This window comes from Furipterus horrens, unplaced genomic scaffold (assembly GCF_987537825.1).
Source record: "Furipterus horrens unplaced genomic scaffold, mFurHor1.1.pri manual_scaffold_6, whole genome shotgun sequence".
Classification (NCBI taxonomy): Eukaryota; Metazoa; Chordata; class Mammalia; order Chiroptera; family Furipteridae; genus Furipterus; species Furipterus horrens.
Window position 1 is genome coordinate 85213045 of NW_028327176.1, and position 14649 is coordinate 85227693.

The window sequence follows — 14649 nt, forward strand, 5'->3', positions numbered from 1 at the left end:
AGGTGTTGGGGAGCACCAAGAAGATAAAAGGGTCAAATATCTAATGATGGAAGGAGACTAGACTTTGGGTGGTAAGCACACAATAGATTATACTGATGCCTTATTATTTAGATGTACACCTGAAATTTATATAGTGTTATTTCAACCAATATCATCCCAATACATTTAATAAAATAAAATGAATGAACAAGAAGGCTATTGTTATACCCTCATGAAAAAGTCTATGGTACTTAGGATAAAAAAGCCAAGTAAAGGAAAGCATGTGTAGTCTGCTAAAATTTGTGTGCAGAGGGAAAAGAATATGTTTGCTGGCATAGGCATAAAATGTGTTCCACCGCCCCCCCTCAGGGGAGAGTGTGAACACAGTCCCCCACTACCACAAATTATGCAGTTGAGTTTTGCACATTTGGGGAAAGTACAAAGGTCCGCACATCCAGAGTGCAATAGATAAGCCTTGCCCTGAGAAAACCACCTTTGTGATCATGGTATCTCCCCTGTCAGGTAAGTATGCATAAAATGTCTTTTGAGGAATAAACAAGAAAGTAATATCAGTGGTTCCCTGTCAGGGATGGGACAGGTGAAGAGAAAGACTTCTTGCCTTCCTGAAGCTTCTGAATTATGAACCAAATATAAACATAAATAAAAAGATGATTCCAAAGGAGACAAAATAAATGAAGCAAAAAAAAACCTTAAATAAAAACTTTTTTAAAAGCATGATAGAAATAATTCTTTTACTTTCATTAAGATAAAAAAATTTTTTCCAAAAATTGTCACTACCATTTTAATTCAGTCTATTGTCTTATTTTTAATTAAATAATCTTTCTTTTACTATGTGCTTTTATTAATTAAAAGGTAAAATAGGGCAGGATTAATTAACAAATGTAATAATCTGGTTAAGAAAATTGGTCAAATCTTGGTTTTAAGTAGGGAAGCCCAATCAACAAGGCAGTTTTGGAGGTCAAGCACAACGCCTGTAGCTTCAGCAAGCTCAGGACACCCTCTAGTGTCCTGGCGGGACTCAGGAGCCTAAGGACTAGAAGATAAATCACACGGGTAGTTCTAATCTAGGATACCAGATTGCAACCATTTGCCAAAGTTTCAGTGTTCTCATTGGTCACCTCAGTGGCCAAAACAGCCAAGTGCAGCCAAGTGAGGCCTGGAGGTCAAGCTACTGAGGGCTGGGGAGGAGCTAAGTGTATAGGCGTCAGTCTGTATGTTGCAGGCAGCCCCAGGTGCTATGTGGAAGTCACTGTTCTCTGGATCAGCCTTTCTGACCTTCACTTCTGGTCCCTACCTGGCTGTCTGCCATTCCTGGCACTCCAAGGAAATAAAATACTGGATTATTGGGGTGGGAGTGGGGTTTGAGGATGGGCCAGGTGTGGTTGGCTTTATCCTATACCTCTGCTTCCTAGCCCTCTTCCAACCCTTTTCTGATATTATTTTTTTAATTTCTTTTTTTTATTGTTGTTCTCTCACAGTTGTCCCAATTTTTCCCCTGTTGCTCTCCACTGCCCCACCGCTGTCCCCTTTTCTGACATTAGAAACCAAACCAGACTGGCTTAGGGCAGTGGTTCTCAAAATGTAGTCCCAAGACAGGCTGTGCTGGCATCACCTGGGAACTTGTTACTGAATCAGTAACTTCAGGGGAGAGGGCCCATCACTGTGCATTTCACAAGGTCTCCAGCAGAATTTTGCTTTTCAAATCAGGCTTCTCTCTGTCAAGTCTCAGTATCTAGCAGCTGTGATTTCTGAACAGTCAAATATCAGGACACGCTTTATTGCCAGGAAGCCCATGGCTCCTTGACCAGCTTAGTCTGAGTCCTGGCCTGACCCAGGGCAAGATTCACATCCTGTTTCTGAGCCATGTTCAGTTGTCCTGGGTGTTGGTTAGGCTCCTACTTACACCTCAATGCACAGCTCACATGTTGTCTCTTTCAATGACGTTCTACAACTCCTTAGTCAGAGCTGATGATCTGCATATATGTCCACAAAGCATGTGTGCATGTCCCACTTGCCATCTGTGTTAAAGTCTCCTCACCAATCTATGCCTGAGCAAGACTGTGCCAACCTTGAGGGCAAGGAGAGTTTTGTTCTGTCAGCCTCAGTTCCTCCTGAAGTCAATGCCCAGCACATAGTAGGTATTTTATACAGGTTTACCAAGTAAACAAATTGTCTCAATGGACACAGGAAGTTGGGACAGGAAATGATAAGCTAAAAATGTCTGAGAGATTTTTCAAATCCTTGTGTTGGACCACAAAACCCACTGAAGTTTGTTTCTGGAATTTTTTCTTCTGCCTGTGTTCTCCTCTGGTCAGGCACTTCCATACCCTCCCCAAGCCCATCTACTAAAACCCTACCCTTCAGGATTATTTTCCAGATCAGTCAGGTCCAAAATGCCAAAATGATTTCTCTCTGGGATCCAAGTACTCAGCAGTGACTGTGAGGTTTGTTTCAGTGGAAGTTAGATTATCCAAAGCAGGTGATTCACTGGCAGGAAAATGATTGGCCTTAACATTAGGGAAGAGATGTTTGCATTTCTTACTTTTTCCTTTTTTTTTTTTTTTTTTTTTTTTACAGTTCATCACCTTTATTCCAGGGTTAGTATAAGGCCGTGCACACTACACACAGAGGAGCACAGGATGGAGCAGCCTCACAGCAGTACAGGGGGTGGGAGAGCAGGTTAATCTTTTTAGATGATTTTGCCTTACAGTGAAATTACAGGACTACGAAAGATAACCCTGTCTTCCTTCTCCCATCTCATCCTCCCCTCTTCAAAAGAAGGGTCCCTATTCATTTTCATTCATCTCATTCATATCCCACCCCGCCTCTCGCCCTGCTCTCACATAACATATCCTGACTGGAAAGAAAGTCATGCTATTCCCCCTTCCTAATTCTCCAAGCACCTCTCTCTTTCTCTCCAAGGGAGAAGCCAGACAGGGCTGGGGAGCTTGGGAAGGTGCTTTAAGGCAAAACCATGGAGTGCACAAGGTGTCTGCGTGAAGGCAGGTGTCCTGCAGCAGTAACCAGAGGGGTCAGGCAGGCTGGGCAGAGCTGGGAGCCAGCCCTTCACTCCCACTAGAGTTTTACTCCCGCATCCTGAAAGCTCCTAATTTAAACTTTCTCTAAGTAGTCTCTTTGAGACTGCATGTGAATTTAAAGTTAAAAGAAAAGTTTTCTTTTTTGTTTTAACTATGTAGCAATTTGACTCTGACATGCTTCACTGTGGCATTCCCACCCCCAACCCCTAACCCCTCTCTGGGGTAGACAATAAGAATGTAAAAAAGGGCAAACATGGCAGGGCGGGTTTCATATACATATTCTCAGAACATGGTGGTCCGGTCAGCACGACCTGCGGGAGGGAGTGCGGTTTCCACCACAACTTCTACTGCAGCTGTGCGAGCTCCGCGTACGTGGCTTGTCTCATCCCAAAGTCTCCTGCCTCCAGCCCAGTTCCTTCGGAGCATCTGTGCTGACTACACTTTCCATCCTTTTTTTTTTTAAGTATATTTTATTGATTATATTGTTACAATAGTTCCAATTTTTTCCCCTTTGCTCCCCTCCGCCCAGCACCCCACCTCCCACAGCAATCCCCGCCCCAAGTCCATGCCCATGGGTCATACATACAAGCTCTCCTGCTTCACTATTTCATATATTCTTCTTCTTTTAAAAAAAATAATTAATTAATTAATTATTTTAACAATAAAAAATAACAATCCCTCCCTCTCAGACTTAAGACCCTTTATAATCTTATAAAGGACAATGGACGAAGGTCTCAAGCTCCTCTAGCTGCTTCAAGCTGGACATGGTCATCGTGCTACCTACCCTTGGGTCCAGAAATCCCTAATAAGAGTGGGGGTGTGGAGGGGAGGGTGGTCTTCCCACATGGGGAAGGATCGTGCAGACTCCAGGTCAGCTGGCTGTCCCCGGACAACGGCGTGCTTGGTTTAACAGGCTGGTATCCTTGTTGTGTTCTGGGGGCAACAGATTTGGCGAAAAGGGTTAAAAGACATCATTCAATCCATAACCACTAGATGACAAAAGGCAGGTATTAATTTTTCAATGTCCCACATTAGGGGAAAAAAAGGCCTTCTTTGGAGGAAGGTGTGCCAGGCACATCTCACCTGTCCAAATCCCTTTTTGCCCATTATATTTGGTTTGGGCTGAGGGAAATATTTTAGGTTTCCCCCTTCTCAGACTTCTGGGCTCTTTCTGTCCAAGTCATTAAGAAAGAAAAGAGAAACCAGTTTTAAAGTGAGGCCCACAGACCACCCCATTCTTCACCAACCCAGCCACTTAGTTCAGCCAAACTGTTGTGTCTCAGGAAGCAGCAATGCAGACAGGATTAAGTGAAGCCTGTATGTACAGACAATCACTCAGGTAATGAGATCATAGGCTTATGCTCTATGAAAACAGAAAACACGTGTTAATTTATGTAACATAACCCACAAACAAGTCTCTAAATCTGTAGGACTATCTTATTGGAAAGACAACCAGTTGCAAGGCATTTGACATTCTTATTGCCTGTAAATTAAACATCTTTGATGATACCACAAACATAGTTTAACTTTCAAATGAAAGCAAATTTTATTTTTTTATTTTTTATTTTTAATAATTTATTTTTATTTATTTATTTGTTTATTTATTTATTTTTAGAGAGAGGGGAAAGGAGAAAGAGAGGGAGAGAAACATCACTGTGTGGTTGCCTCTCACTCATGCCCCCAACTGGGGACCTGACATGCAACCTAGTCATGTGCCCTGACTGGGAATCGAACCAGCGACACTTGGTTCAGAGGCCGACACTCAATCCACTGAGCCACAGCAGCCAGGGGTTTGAAAACAAATTTTAAATGAAAAGAAACTTTAAAGACAGTTAGCTGCACTATTTTATAGTCTACCACTTAACACTGTGATTTTCCTTGAATCACGATTTTTCTCCCTAAGATTACCTTCCTTGTCATTAAAGGGACTGCATTAAGTCAATTTTTAATTTATCCTGTTCATTTGCATAAACACAACAAGAGCAGCAAATGATCACTTATGATCTTTAGTTCTGCTTTGCTGGAACTTACGCAAGGAACATTTAGGGTGACCTTTAGTCTGCCCTTCAGGACACAGAAGCTGAGCCACATACCTGGCATTCAGCCTTGCCTGTACACACCTGTCTTTTCCAAGTCCTTCTGGTTTTCCATTGTGCCTTAAGGTCCCTTCTAGCTATCTTTCAGGAAAACAACCTTCATTCCTTCCCTGGAAAGATTGCTGTGGACCGCACAACCAACCAAGGTACCAGGCCTTTTATCTCATGGGCTTTTATTACCTTTGAAAGTCAATCCCAGTTCCTCAGGGCTTTTTGGTAACTACCAGAGCCCTGTCTCCTTTAGGCATGACATCCCAGTCAAAGTCTTGGTCAAAAAAACCTCTATTAACGACTGGTCTTATTAGTTTTATGCAAAGAAACTTATGTCATTACTTACTTCTTTAGAATGCCAAACTCTGGAGGGATCAGATAGGGAGAAAAATATACAGTGTGAAGGAAAATCCTTGTCCTTCTAATATTCACTGAACTTGCATTTCCATTCTTATATTTTTCCATCCTTTCATTGTCAAAAATAGGTGGCAGCTGGACCGCCTGCCCAGACTTTTGACATATGCAAATGAACTGAATGCAAATTAACCTGGTCCCAGTTTCTCCTATAAGAAATAAAAATGGACTTTGCTTATTCCCAGAAGAAATGTTGATGGACTTAGCACCACATATTGATTGGCCTGGCGGGGGAAAAGTGGAGAGATGTAAATAACCTGTTGAATGTGTTTATGGATATACTCACCCTAACCGAAATGTATGTTTGGAAAGGTGTGGAGACGGTGCCTGCAGCTGCACAGGCAGGTGATTTCTACAGGCCCTTCCTATTCCCCTCTATTCTCCTCTTTTCCCCCCTTTTCTTTTTCCCTTTAGCTTCATGGACCCTGGAGTTGGTCTGAGAGGTTTTTTTTTTCTCGCCAACCCTCTTTCCTCAATAAAGCTGGTGTGAAATCATAAACTGTTCTCTGGGTGATTTCTCAAAGCAAAGGCATCCTGAAATACATATATGTAAAATGTGGTATATGTGCACACAGCATGGTCAGGGTGGGGGGTCCATTTTGGGACAGGCAGGTGGCTGGGGTCGCTGTACTCTAGGGATTTGACTAGGAGGTGTCCACAAGCCCATGATGCCAGGATAACAAGAGAGAGAAGTTACGAAGTCCCTTTCTGGTTGAACTGGGAATCAGTGCAAAGGAAAACACTGTAGCTAACTTCCCTTCTTTTGGGCTTGGGGTGTTCTAGGCCAGGAAGAGAGGGAAAATTGCCTGCAGTAACTACACTGGGTCTCTGTAGGTGGGGGCAGAATTGGAGTCAAAACCTAATGATCTCATCCCAAACCTCCCTAGGTTTGGGGTCAGTATGTGCAACAGTCTGAGTAAGAATAAAGGAATGGAAAAGGGGCCCCTCTCTCTGCCCTTCAGCTCATCTCAGGCTCAGTGGGGCATTCTCCCAGCATTCTCTCTAGAGCACAGGTGTGTGTGTGGGGTCTACTGCTGGGTGCTCCACTGGGTTTGAACTTTGGGGCCAGGAAAGGATGCACTGGTCCTCTGTCCTCAGATTCCTGGCTCACACGCATTCTAGACCCACAAAAGGGGACAAAAGGGGCCCAGGCCCTGCAACCTGAGGAATAGGTGGAAACTGGACTCCGCAGCCAGTCCAGCATAGGGAATGACACTGAACTCTGACTTTTCTCTGCCCTTCCCATGTCGGGGTTGGGAGCCTTTTCACCTTCCTTTCCACTGCTTCTCATTAGATCCACCTTTCTCTTCTTTGCTTCACCCTGACTTCTTCAGCTCCGCAAGGTAGAAAAATGCAGGCCCTTTCTGTTCTCACATGTTAGAGATGTGGAGGTGTTACTGAATAGTCATGTGGGGTTCTGCTGCCTGCCACCTGTAAATTCCAGAAGCAGAGGTTTGGTGAAAAAGGAAAGGAGTCTTTTATTTAAAGGCTATACAATTTTGGAAGAATAACAGGTTTCTTCCTGAGAGCTCATTCCCTTTAAAACCTCCAAAGAAAAATAAACCTGCCACCCTTGCCAGGTCAGACCAGTGTTAGGCTAGGCTCAGATTTCTTTCTCCCATTTAAAAGTACTATCCTCTGGGAAGTACAGGCAGCTTAGCCAGTTCCCAGTCACAGTCTGGCTTCAGACATCTTTTGGAGTCTGTGCATGCTGGCATCCTACTCACTGAACGCTGTCCTTTCCTCTACACACTGCCCGCTAGTTCAGTGCCTGTGCCCTGTCCCTCTGGGCTATTGGTTCGCTAGGCAAGATCACACAGCATAGCGACAGTTGCCAGTGCTGCTGCTGCTTCTTGCACAGGGAGGGGACCTGGGGCTTGTCACCTGGCCATGTGGCTTCCAGTCCCACAGGCTCTGGAACCCTCAAACCCCTGACCAGGAGATGAAGAGGGAACCAGAAGGCAAAGAGACCAGGTCTCCATGTGCCCTCCTCTTAAAAATTGGGCCCAAGATCCTACACACTACAGAAGCCAGTAAGAGGGTCTTTTGTCCTGTCCAAAGATTTCACTAGTCTGGTGCATCCTCTATACAAGTTTCCTCCTACTGTGTCATGAGCCCCTTGAATTTGTTTACCTTTACTCCACTTCAACTCTGGGCTGCCTCCTGGGCTTCCTGACACCTCCCTCTCTGGGAAGGCAAGCTCTTTCATGCTGTCTCAGGCTTTCCTACTTCACTCTAAAAATCTAGCCAGATCCCCCCTGTTACAGGGGGAGAGTGGAGGAAGGCAAAGTAGGAGGGATGTGCCTATTTCTGTATGCATAGAAACAATCCCCACCTCCCTCTAGAGTGGGGAAATGCAGCCCCCACCAAGCCTCTGACCCCTAGTCCCTCACAAGGAAGAGGAGCTAGATACACCAGACATCAGACATGTAGACAGCCAACCAGAGCATGTGCACATGCACACACGTGTGGGGTTAGGACCATGTTAGTAAGTGGGTAGATTTTGGGAGGGGTAGTGTTGCCCTTGTCCCCTTCCCTGGAGGAAAGACAAGGGAGTGGTCTGCTGAAGGTCCAACCTCCCACCTCTTCCTCACTGTTGCTCAGGCTTTCTTTGGTGGAGGAACTGATTTGATTATCTCTTCCTCAGAGGTCTCTGGGGTGTCTTTGTACTCCTTGGCATTGGGGATATGGGTTAGCTTGGCGTCCAGCTCATCCTCCTCAGAGATCTTTGGAACACAGTTCTATAGTCAGACACCATAGAATGGTGAGATATTGCAAAGATGTGGTCAGTATAGGAAAGATTGTCTTTGTCCAGCTTGTGGCTCTCCAGGAAACTAAACCAGGACACCTAGATTGTTCCCATGTGTTGGCTATTTGAATAATGCTGCAATGAATATAGGAGCACAACTATCTTTAAAAATAAATGTTTGCAAATTTTGGGCGTAGATACCCAGATGAGGAATTGCTGGGCAATCTAATAACTATTCTTAATTCTGGTCGCACCAGTTTACATTCCCACTAACAGTGCACAAGGGTTCCTTTTCCTCCATATTCTCTCCAACTTGTTATTACCTGTCTTGTTGATAATAGCCATTCTAACAGGTGTGACGTGGTATTTCATTGTAGTTTTGATTTGTATTTCACTTATAACTAGTGAAATTGAACATCTTTTCATATAACTGTTGGCCATCTGTATGTCTTCCTTAGAAAAGTATCTATTCAAATAGGTCCTCAGCCAATTCTTTTGTTTTTTTAAGTGTATTTTATTGATTATTTTGTTACAGTAGTCCCAGTATTTTTCCCTTTGCTCCCCTCTGTCCAGTACCCCGCTTTCCTCCAGCAATCCCACCCCCACTTATTTCATGTTCATGGGCTGCGCATATAAGTTCTTTGGCTTCACACTTTCCTACATTATTCTTGACTTCCCCCTGTCTATTTTGTACCAAATAATTATGCTTCTTAATCCCTGCACCATTTCCCCATTTCTCCCCCTCCCCCTCCCAGCTGATAACCCTCCAAATGATCCCTATACCTATGATTCTGTTCCTATTCTGGTTTGCTTAGTTGGATTTTGTTTTTACTTTTTAGATTCAGTTGTTGATATTTGTGAGTTTGTTATCATTTTAATGTTCATAATTTTGATCTTTTCCTTAAGTAAGTCCCCCTGACATTTCATATAATAATAGCTTGGTGATGATGAGCTCCTTTAGCTTTACCTTGTCTGGGAAGCACTTTATCTGCCCTTCCATTCTAAATGATAGCTTTACTGGATAGAGTAATCTTAGTTGTAAGTCCTTGCTTTTCATCACCTTGAATACTTCTTGTGAGTCCCTTCTTGCCTGCAAACTTCCTTTTGAGAAACCATCTGATAGTCTTATAGGCACCCCTTTGTAGGAAACTCTCTGCTTTTCTTTTGCTGCTTTTAAGATTCTCTCTTTATTCTTCACCTTTGGCATTTTAATTATGATGTGTCTTGGTGTGGTCCTTTTTGGGTCTAGCTTGTTTGGAACTCTCTGTGCTTCCTGGACTCATATGTCTGTTTCCTTCCCCAAATTTGGAGAGTTTTCCTTCATTATTTTCTCACATAAGTTTTCGATTTCTTGCTCTTCCTCTTCTCCTTCTGGCACCTCTATGATTTGGACGTTGGCACATTTAAAGTTGTCCCAGAGTTTCCTATGCCTCTCCTCATTTTTTTCAGTTCTTGCTTCCTCATTCTGTGCTGGTTGACTGTTTTTTTTTCTTCCTTATGTTCCAAATCATTGATTAGAACCCTAGTTTCAGTCCCTTCACTATTGGTTTTGTGTGGATTTCCCTTCATTTCATTTAGCATAGCCTTCACTTCTTTCCTTATGCACCTGCCATACTTAAGCATATCTGTCAAGCCTGGGAGCATCTTTATCACCAGCATTTTGAATTCCAAATCTGTTAGGTTGGCTATCTTCTCGTAGCTTAATTCTCCCATGGAACCTTGATCCATTCCCTCTTTTGGGCCATACTTCTCTGTCTCTCTGTGTCTTAGGTAGAGCTGTCGCTCCTGTTATGTTGTAAGGGACAGAGCCTTAGGTATTCGTCAGTGGAGGGCGACTCGTTTCACCACATTGTGGCGCTGTTTGTGGGGGAGGGGTCTGAGAGGGAACAATGCCACTTGCTCAGCACTTGCCCCTTTTCCAGGAACTTCTCCTACTTTGTAGGGGACTGGTGCCTCTCTAGCTGTTGCCCTGGCTGTTGTTCCCAGAGTTGGTGGGTCTGCGGATATTCTAGGACTGTGGGGGCCCTTTAAACAAGCGGACTCTGCTGAGAGACAGGCAGTTTCTTCCTCTGCTCCAACCCCCACTGGCTTGCACAATCAAAAGCAATGAGGCTTTATTTTCCCCGGCTCTGGGACCATGAGCTGCGCAATCTGGTCTGGTGCTGGGAGTGCTCCCCAGGTGTCCCTCCCTAGTTTTAAAATGTGTGACTGCACTTTCTGACAGCCTGCCACTGCTGCCTACAGTGCTACCATCACCACACCTCATCCTCTCTGCCCTGGCTCCGCCCCTCCTACCTGTCTGGATGAGTATTTCTTCTTTATATCTTTGTTTGTTGGACTACAATGCAGCTTGGTTTTCTGGAACTTCTGGTTGTCTCTGGTTTTGAGGTACTTGTGTTCATTCTTAGTTGTGGAGGGAGATGCACCATGTCTGTCTAGGTCTCCATCTTGACCGGAAGTCCCTCTGCCAATTCTTTAATTGGACTATTTGTTTTTTGTTGTTGTTGAATTGTACGAGTTTTTAAAATATCTTTTGGCTATTAGCCCTTTATCAGAGGTATTGTTTTAGACATCTCGCATTTGGTTGGTTGCCTTTTTTGTTTTGTTGATGGTTTCTTTTGTTGTGCAGAAGCTTTGTAGTTTGATTTGATTACACTCATTTTTTTTTTTTGCTTTTAGTCCCCTTGCATTTAGTGTCAAGCTCACAAAGACCCCTGAGACCAAGGTCCATAGTTTTAGTGCCTATTTGTTCTTTTCTGTATCTTATTGTTTCAGGTCTTCTATTTAGGTCTTTAATCTCTTTTGAGTTAATTTTTCTGTATGGTGACAAGTAGCAGTCTAGTATCATTCTTTTGCACGTGGCTCTCAGTTTTCCCAACACCATTTATTGAAGTGACATTTCTTTCTCCATTGTATGATTTTTGGCTCCTTAATCAAAAATTAGTTGCCCCAGGCAGCTGATGTGGGTCTGAATTTGTGGCAGAGGGGAGGTATGCTGCTAATCACAATCATTCAAAAAAACAAAACAAACAAACAAACAAACAAACAAAAATACTTGCCATGACCTGCAGTAGGTGAACAAGACTCGGCTGCTTCCCTCAAGAAACTCAAACATCCAGGAGAATAATGCAGCAGAGTTGGTCAGTGAAGAGCCCTTCTTGAGATACTTCACTAGTGACTGAGCAGATGCAGCTGTTACACAGATGGAAGCTAGCCCCTTCAGAATGAGTGAGATGATGTACAACTTGAGGACTAATTATAATCCCCTCAGAGTTGGAAAAGGCATTAAATATTGTCTGGTCCTAGCTCTACAATGTGGCTCCTTTACACCATATCTTCATATTCTCCTTGCCTGGAATTTGATGTGAAATTATAGTTCAAACCTTGTTTTCTGTGGCAGCTGCAGGAGCTGAGAAAGAACATGCAATGACTTCCTCTTGATCTTCCTGCTCCTAGAACATTCCACTGTTATTTCAAAGTTTATATTTTTACAAGTAAAATCATTCACTCAGAAATTTCCCTATCTCATCAAGCTGTGTTCTGAACTGTCACATGACGGGGCTGCCTGCCAGCCAAGTGTTCATTTGCAGCAGCATAGCCATCTGTGTCTGGGTGGTAGTATTGGAGCGATCATTTGGGCAAATAATTGCTTTCATTTATTTAAATGAATATTTATTTTTAAAAATGGAAAATGTAAATATAAATAAGTTGACATCAGTGACAAGAAACATGGATTTACTAAAAATCTACACTAATTGTCATGAAGGATGTGGGCAATCTTTAGCCTCTTGTTAGATGTTCATTGGACTTAAACTAAATGGTCAATGATGAAATAAACGTATAAAATCAAAGAACATACACAAAAAATGAGAGATGTATTGCTGGTGTGGTGCCACAAGGATGAGGATTAAGTCTAGATTGTTCATTTTTTTTGATTTGTGCCCTGCAGGGGGAACCCTTTAATAAGTAATGTTTGCACATTAGAATTGATGACATGTTTTTAGGGTTGCAATATATACAAAGATACAGAGCTGTTTTCATATGCTGATGAATTGCTTTGGGAATCTGATTTAACTCTCTATCCAACCTGAGTATTTTTTTTAAAGATTTGCTTTATTCCTTGGGATGCAGCAAAATATATGAGATAAAGCAAGTTTTTGGATTCAGACTAAGAATAATATCTAACATTTAAAATGTGTTATGTGTTTGGTTCTGAGTGGAGTGCTTTAGTGGATTATTTTAATTTTACAAAAACTCTGTGTCAATCATACTTTATAGAGGAGTGGTTAAAAATGTGAGCTTTGGAGACTAACTGCATGGTTCATATTTATGCTCTGCTTCTTACATAATTAAGCAATTAATTTTGACCTCTTTTTGCCTCACTTGTTTTTTCATATAAAAGTGAAGCTAGTAATAGTACTCATGTCATGGGATTGTTTTGAATAGCGGGTGAGAGAATCCATGTAAAGAGCTTGCCAGTGCCTGCCTGGCATGTGGTAAAAAATTTCAATAAATCCTGGTTATTAATAACAAAAAAAATGGTTGCCCGTATGTGTGTAGGTTTATATCTGGGCTCTTAAATCTGTTTCACTGGTCTCTGTGCCTGTTTTTCTGCCAATACCATACTGTTTTTGATTACTGTAGCTTTGTAGTATAATTTGAAGTCAGGGAGTTTGATAGGTCCAGCTTATTTCACTTATTCATCACTTTGAGTACCTCTTGCCATCCCCTTCTAACCTGCAAAGTTTCTTTTGAGAAGTCAGCTGACAGTCTTATGGGAACTCCTTTGTAGGTAACTCTGCTTTTCTCTTGCTGCTTTTAAGATCCTCTCTTTATCTTTAACCTTTGGCATTTTAATTATGATGTGTCTTGGTGTGGTCCTCTTTGGGTCTAGCTTGTTTGGGACTTTGTGCTTCTGGACTTGTATGTCTATTTCCTTCACCAGATTAGGAAAGTTTTCCTTCATTATTTTTTCAAATAAGTTTTCAATTTCTTGTTCTTCCTCTTCTCCTTCTGGCATCCCTATGATTCAGATGTTGGTACATTTGGAGATGTCCCAGAGGCTCCTTAGACGATCCTCACTTTAAAAAGATTTTTTTCTTCTTGCTGTTCTGACTGAAGCTTTTTTCTTACTTATCTTCCAAATTATTGATTTGATTTTTGGCTTCATCCTCTACACTGTTCCCTATAGATTTTTTTTTTTATTTCACTTAATGTAAACTTCATTTCTTCCTGGGTCTTTTTTATGCTGTTGCCGTACTCAGTGAGTTCTTTGAACATCCTGATCGCCAGTGTTTTGAACTCTGCATCTGATAGGTTGCTTATCTCTGTTTCATTTAGTTATTTTCTGGGCTTTTGTTCTGTTCTTGTATTTGGGACATATTTCTCTGTCTCCTCAACTTGACAGCCTCTCTGTGTTTGTTTCTGTGTATTAGGTAGAGCTTCTTTGACTCTCTGTCTTAGTAGTATGGCTTATTGTAGAAAAGGCACCTCAAATTGTTTGGAGCAGAGCCTTAGGTAATCACCAAGGTGAGGCAACCAGCTTCACCACTTTGTGGCTCTGTGTGGGCAGAGGGCTTGGAGAGAGGACAATGCCACTGCCTGGCTTCTGGAGGTTTTCCCAGGAGGAGGTTGTCTCCCAGCACTTACCCTGTTTCCAGTCACTTCACTTTCTCCACGTATGCAACTTGTGCCCTTCTAGCTGTTGCCCTGGTGTTGAATCCCAGAGAGGGTGGGTCTGCATAAGTTCTAAGTTTGTGCAGGCCCTTTAAGAGGAGTCTCCTGAAAATCCAGTAGTTTTTTCCATCACCCCAATCCCCACTGGTTTTTACAGTTAGATCGGGACTTATCTTCCTGGCATGGGAACCTGGGGCTGTGTGGTCTGGCCTGGGGCTGGAATCACTTGCTCCTGAGGTATCCCTCCGAATTTTTATCTACTGCACATGAATGTGGAACCACCTGTTCCACCACCTCTCTGCACCACACTACATCTCCATGCCCCTCCACTCATTTTGGCATTTCTACCCCCCCTACCCATCTGAATGAATGTGGCGTCTTTAAATCCTTGGTCGTTGCACTTCCATACAGCTAGATTTTCTGATGGGTCTAGGTGATACTTGTTTTGCGGTCTAGTTATAATTTTTTCTGTAGTTGTTCAAGGAAGTAAAGCGTGTTTACCCATGCCTCCATCTTGACCAGAAGTCAGCTGTCTCTTTGTCATTTAAAAGTCGTCCTATTTGTTTCTTATTACCATTTTCTTTTTTGGAATCTATTTTGTCTGATAAAAGTACTGCCACATCAGGTTTTCTTTGGATGCCATTTTCTTAAAGATTCATATTCCTTCTCTTCACTTTGAACCTGT

At 42.6% G+C, this 14649-nt stretch overlaps 1 non-coding gene across 1 annotated transcript; it reads right to left on the reverse strand.

Moving 5' to 3' along the window:
• Nucleotides 1-345: 345 nt before the first annotated feature.
• LOC150006716 (U1 spliceosomal RNA) lies at nt 346-509 on the reverse strand. The gene has a single exon (XR_016512151.1). It is a non-coding gene; the product is annotated as a U1 spliceosomal RNA (small nuclear RNA).
• Nucleotides 510-14649: the final 14140 nt, after the last annotated feature.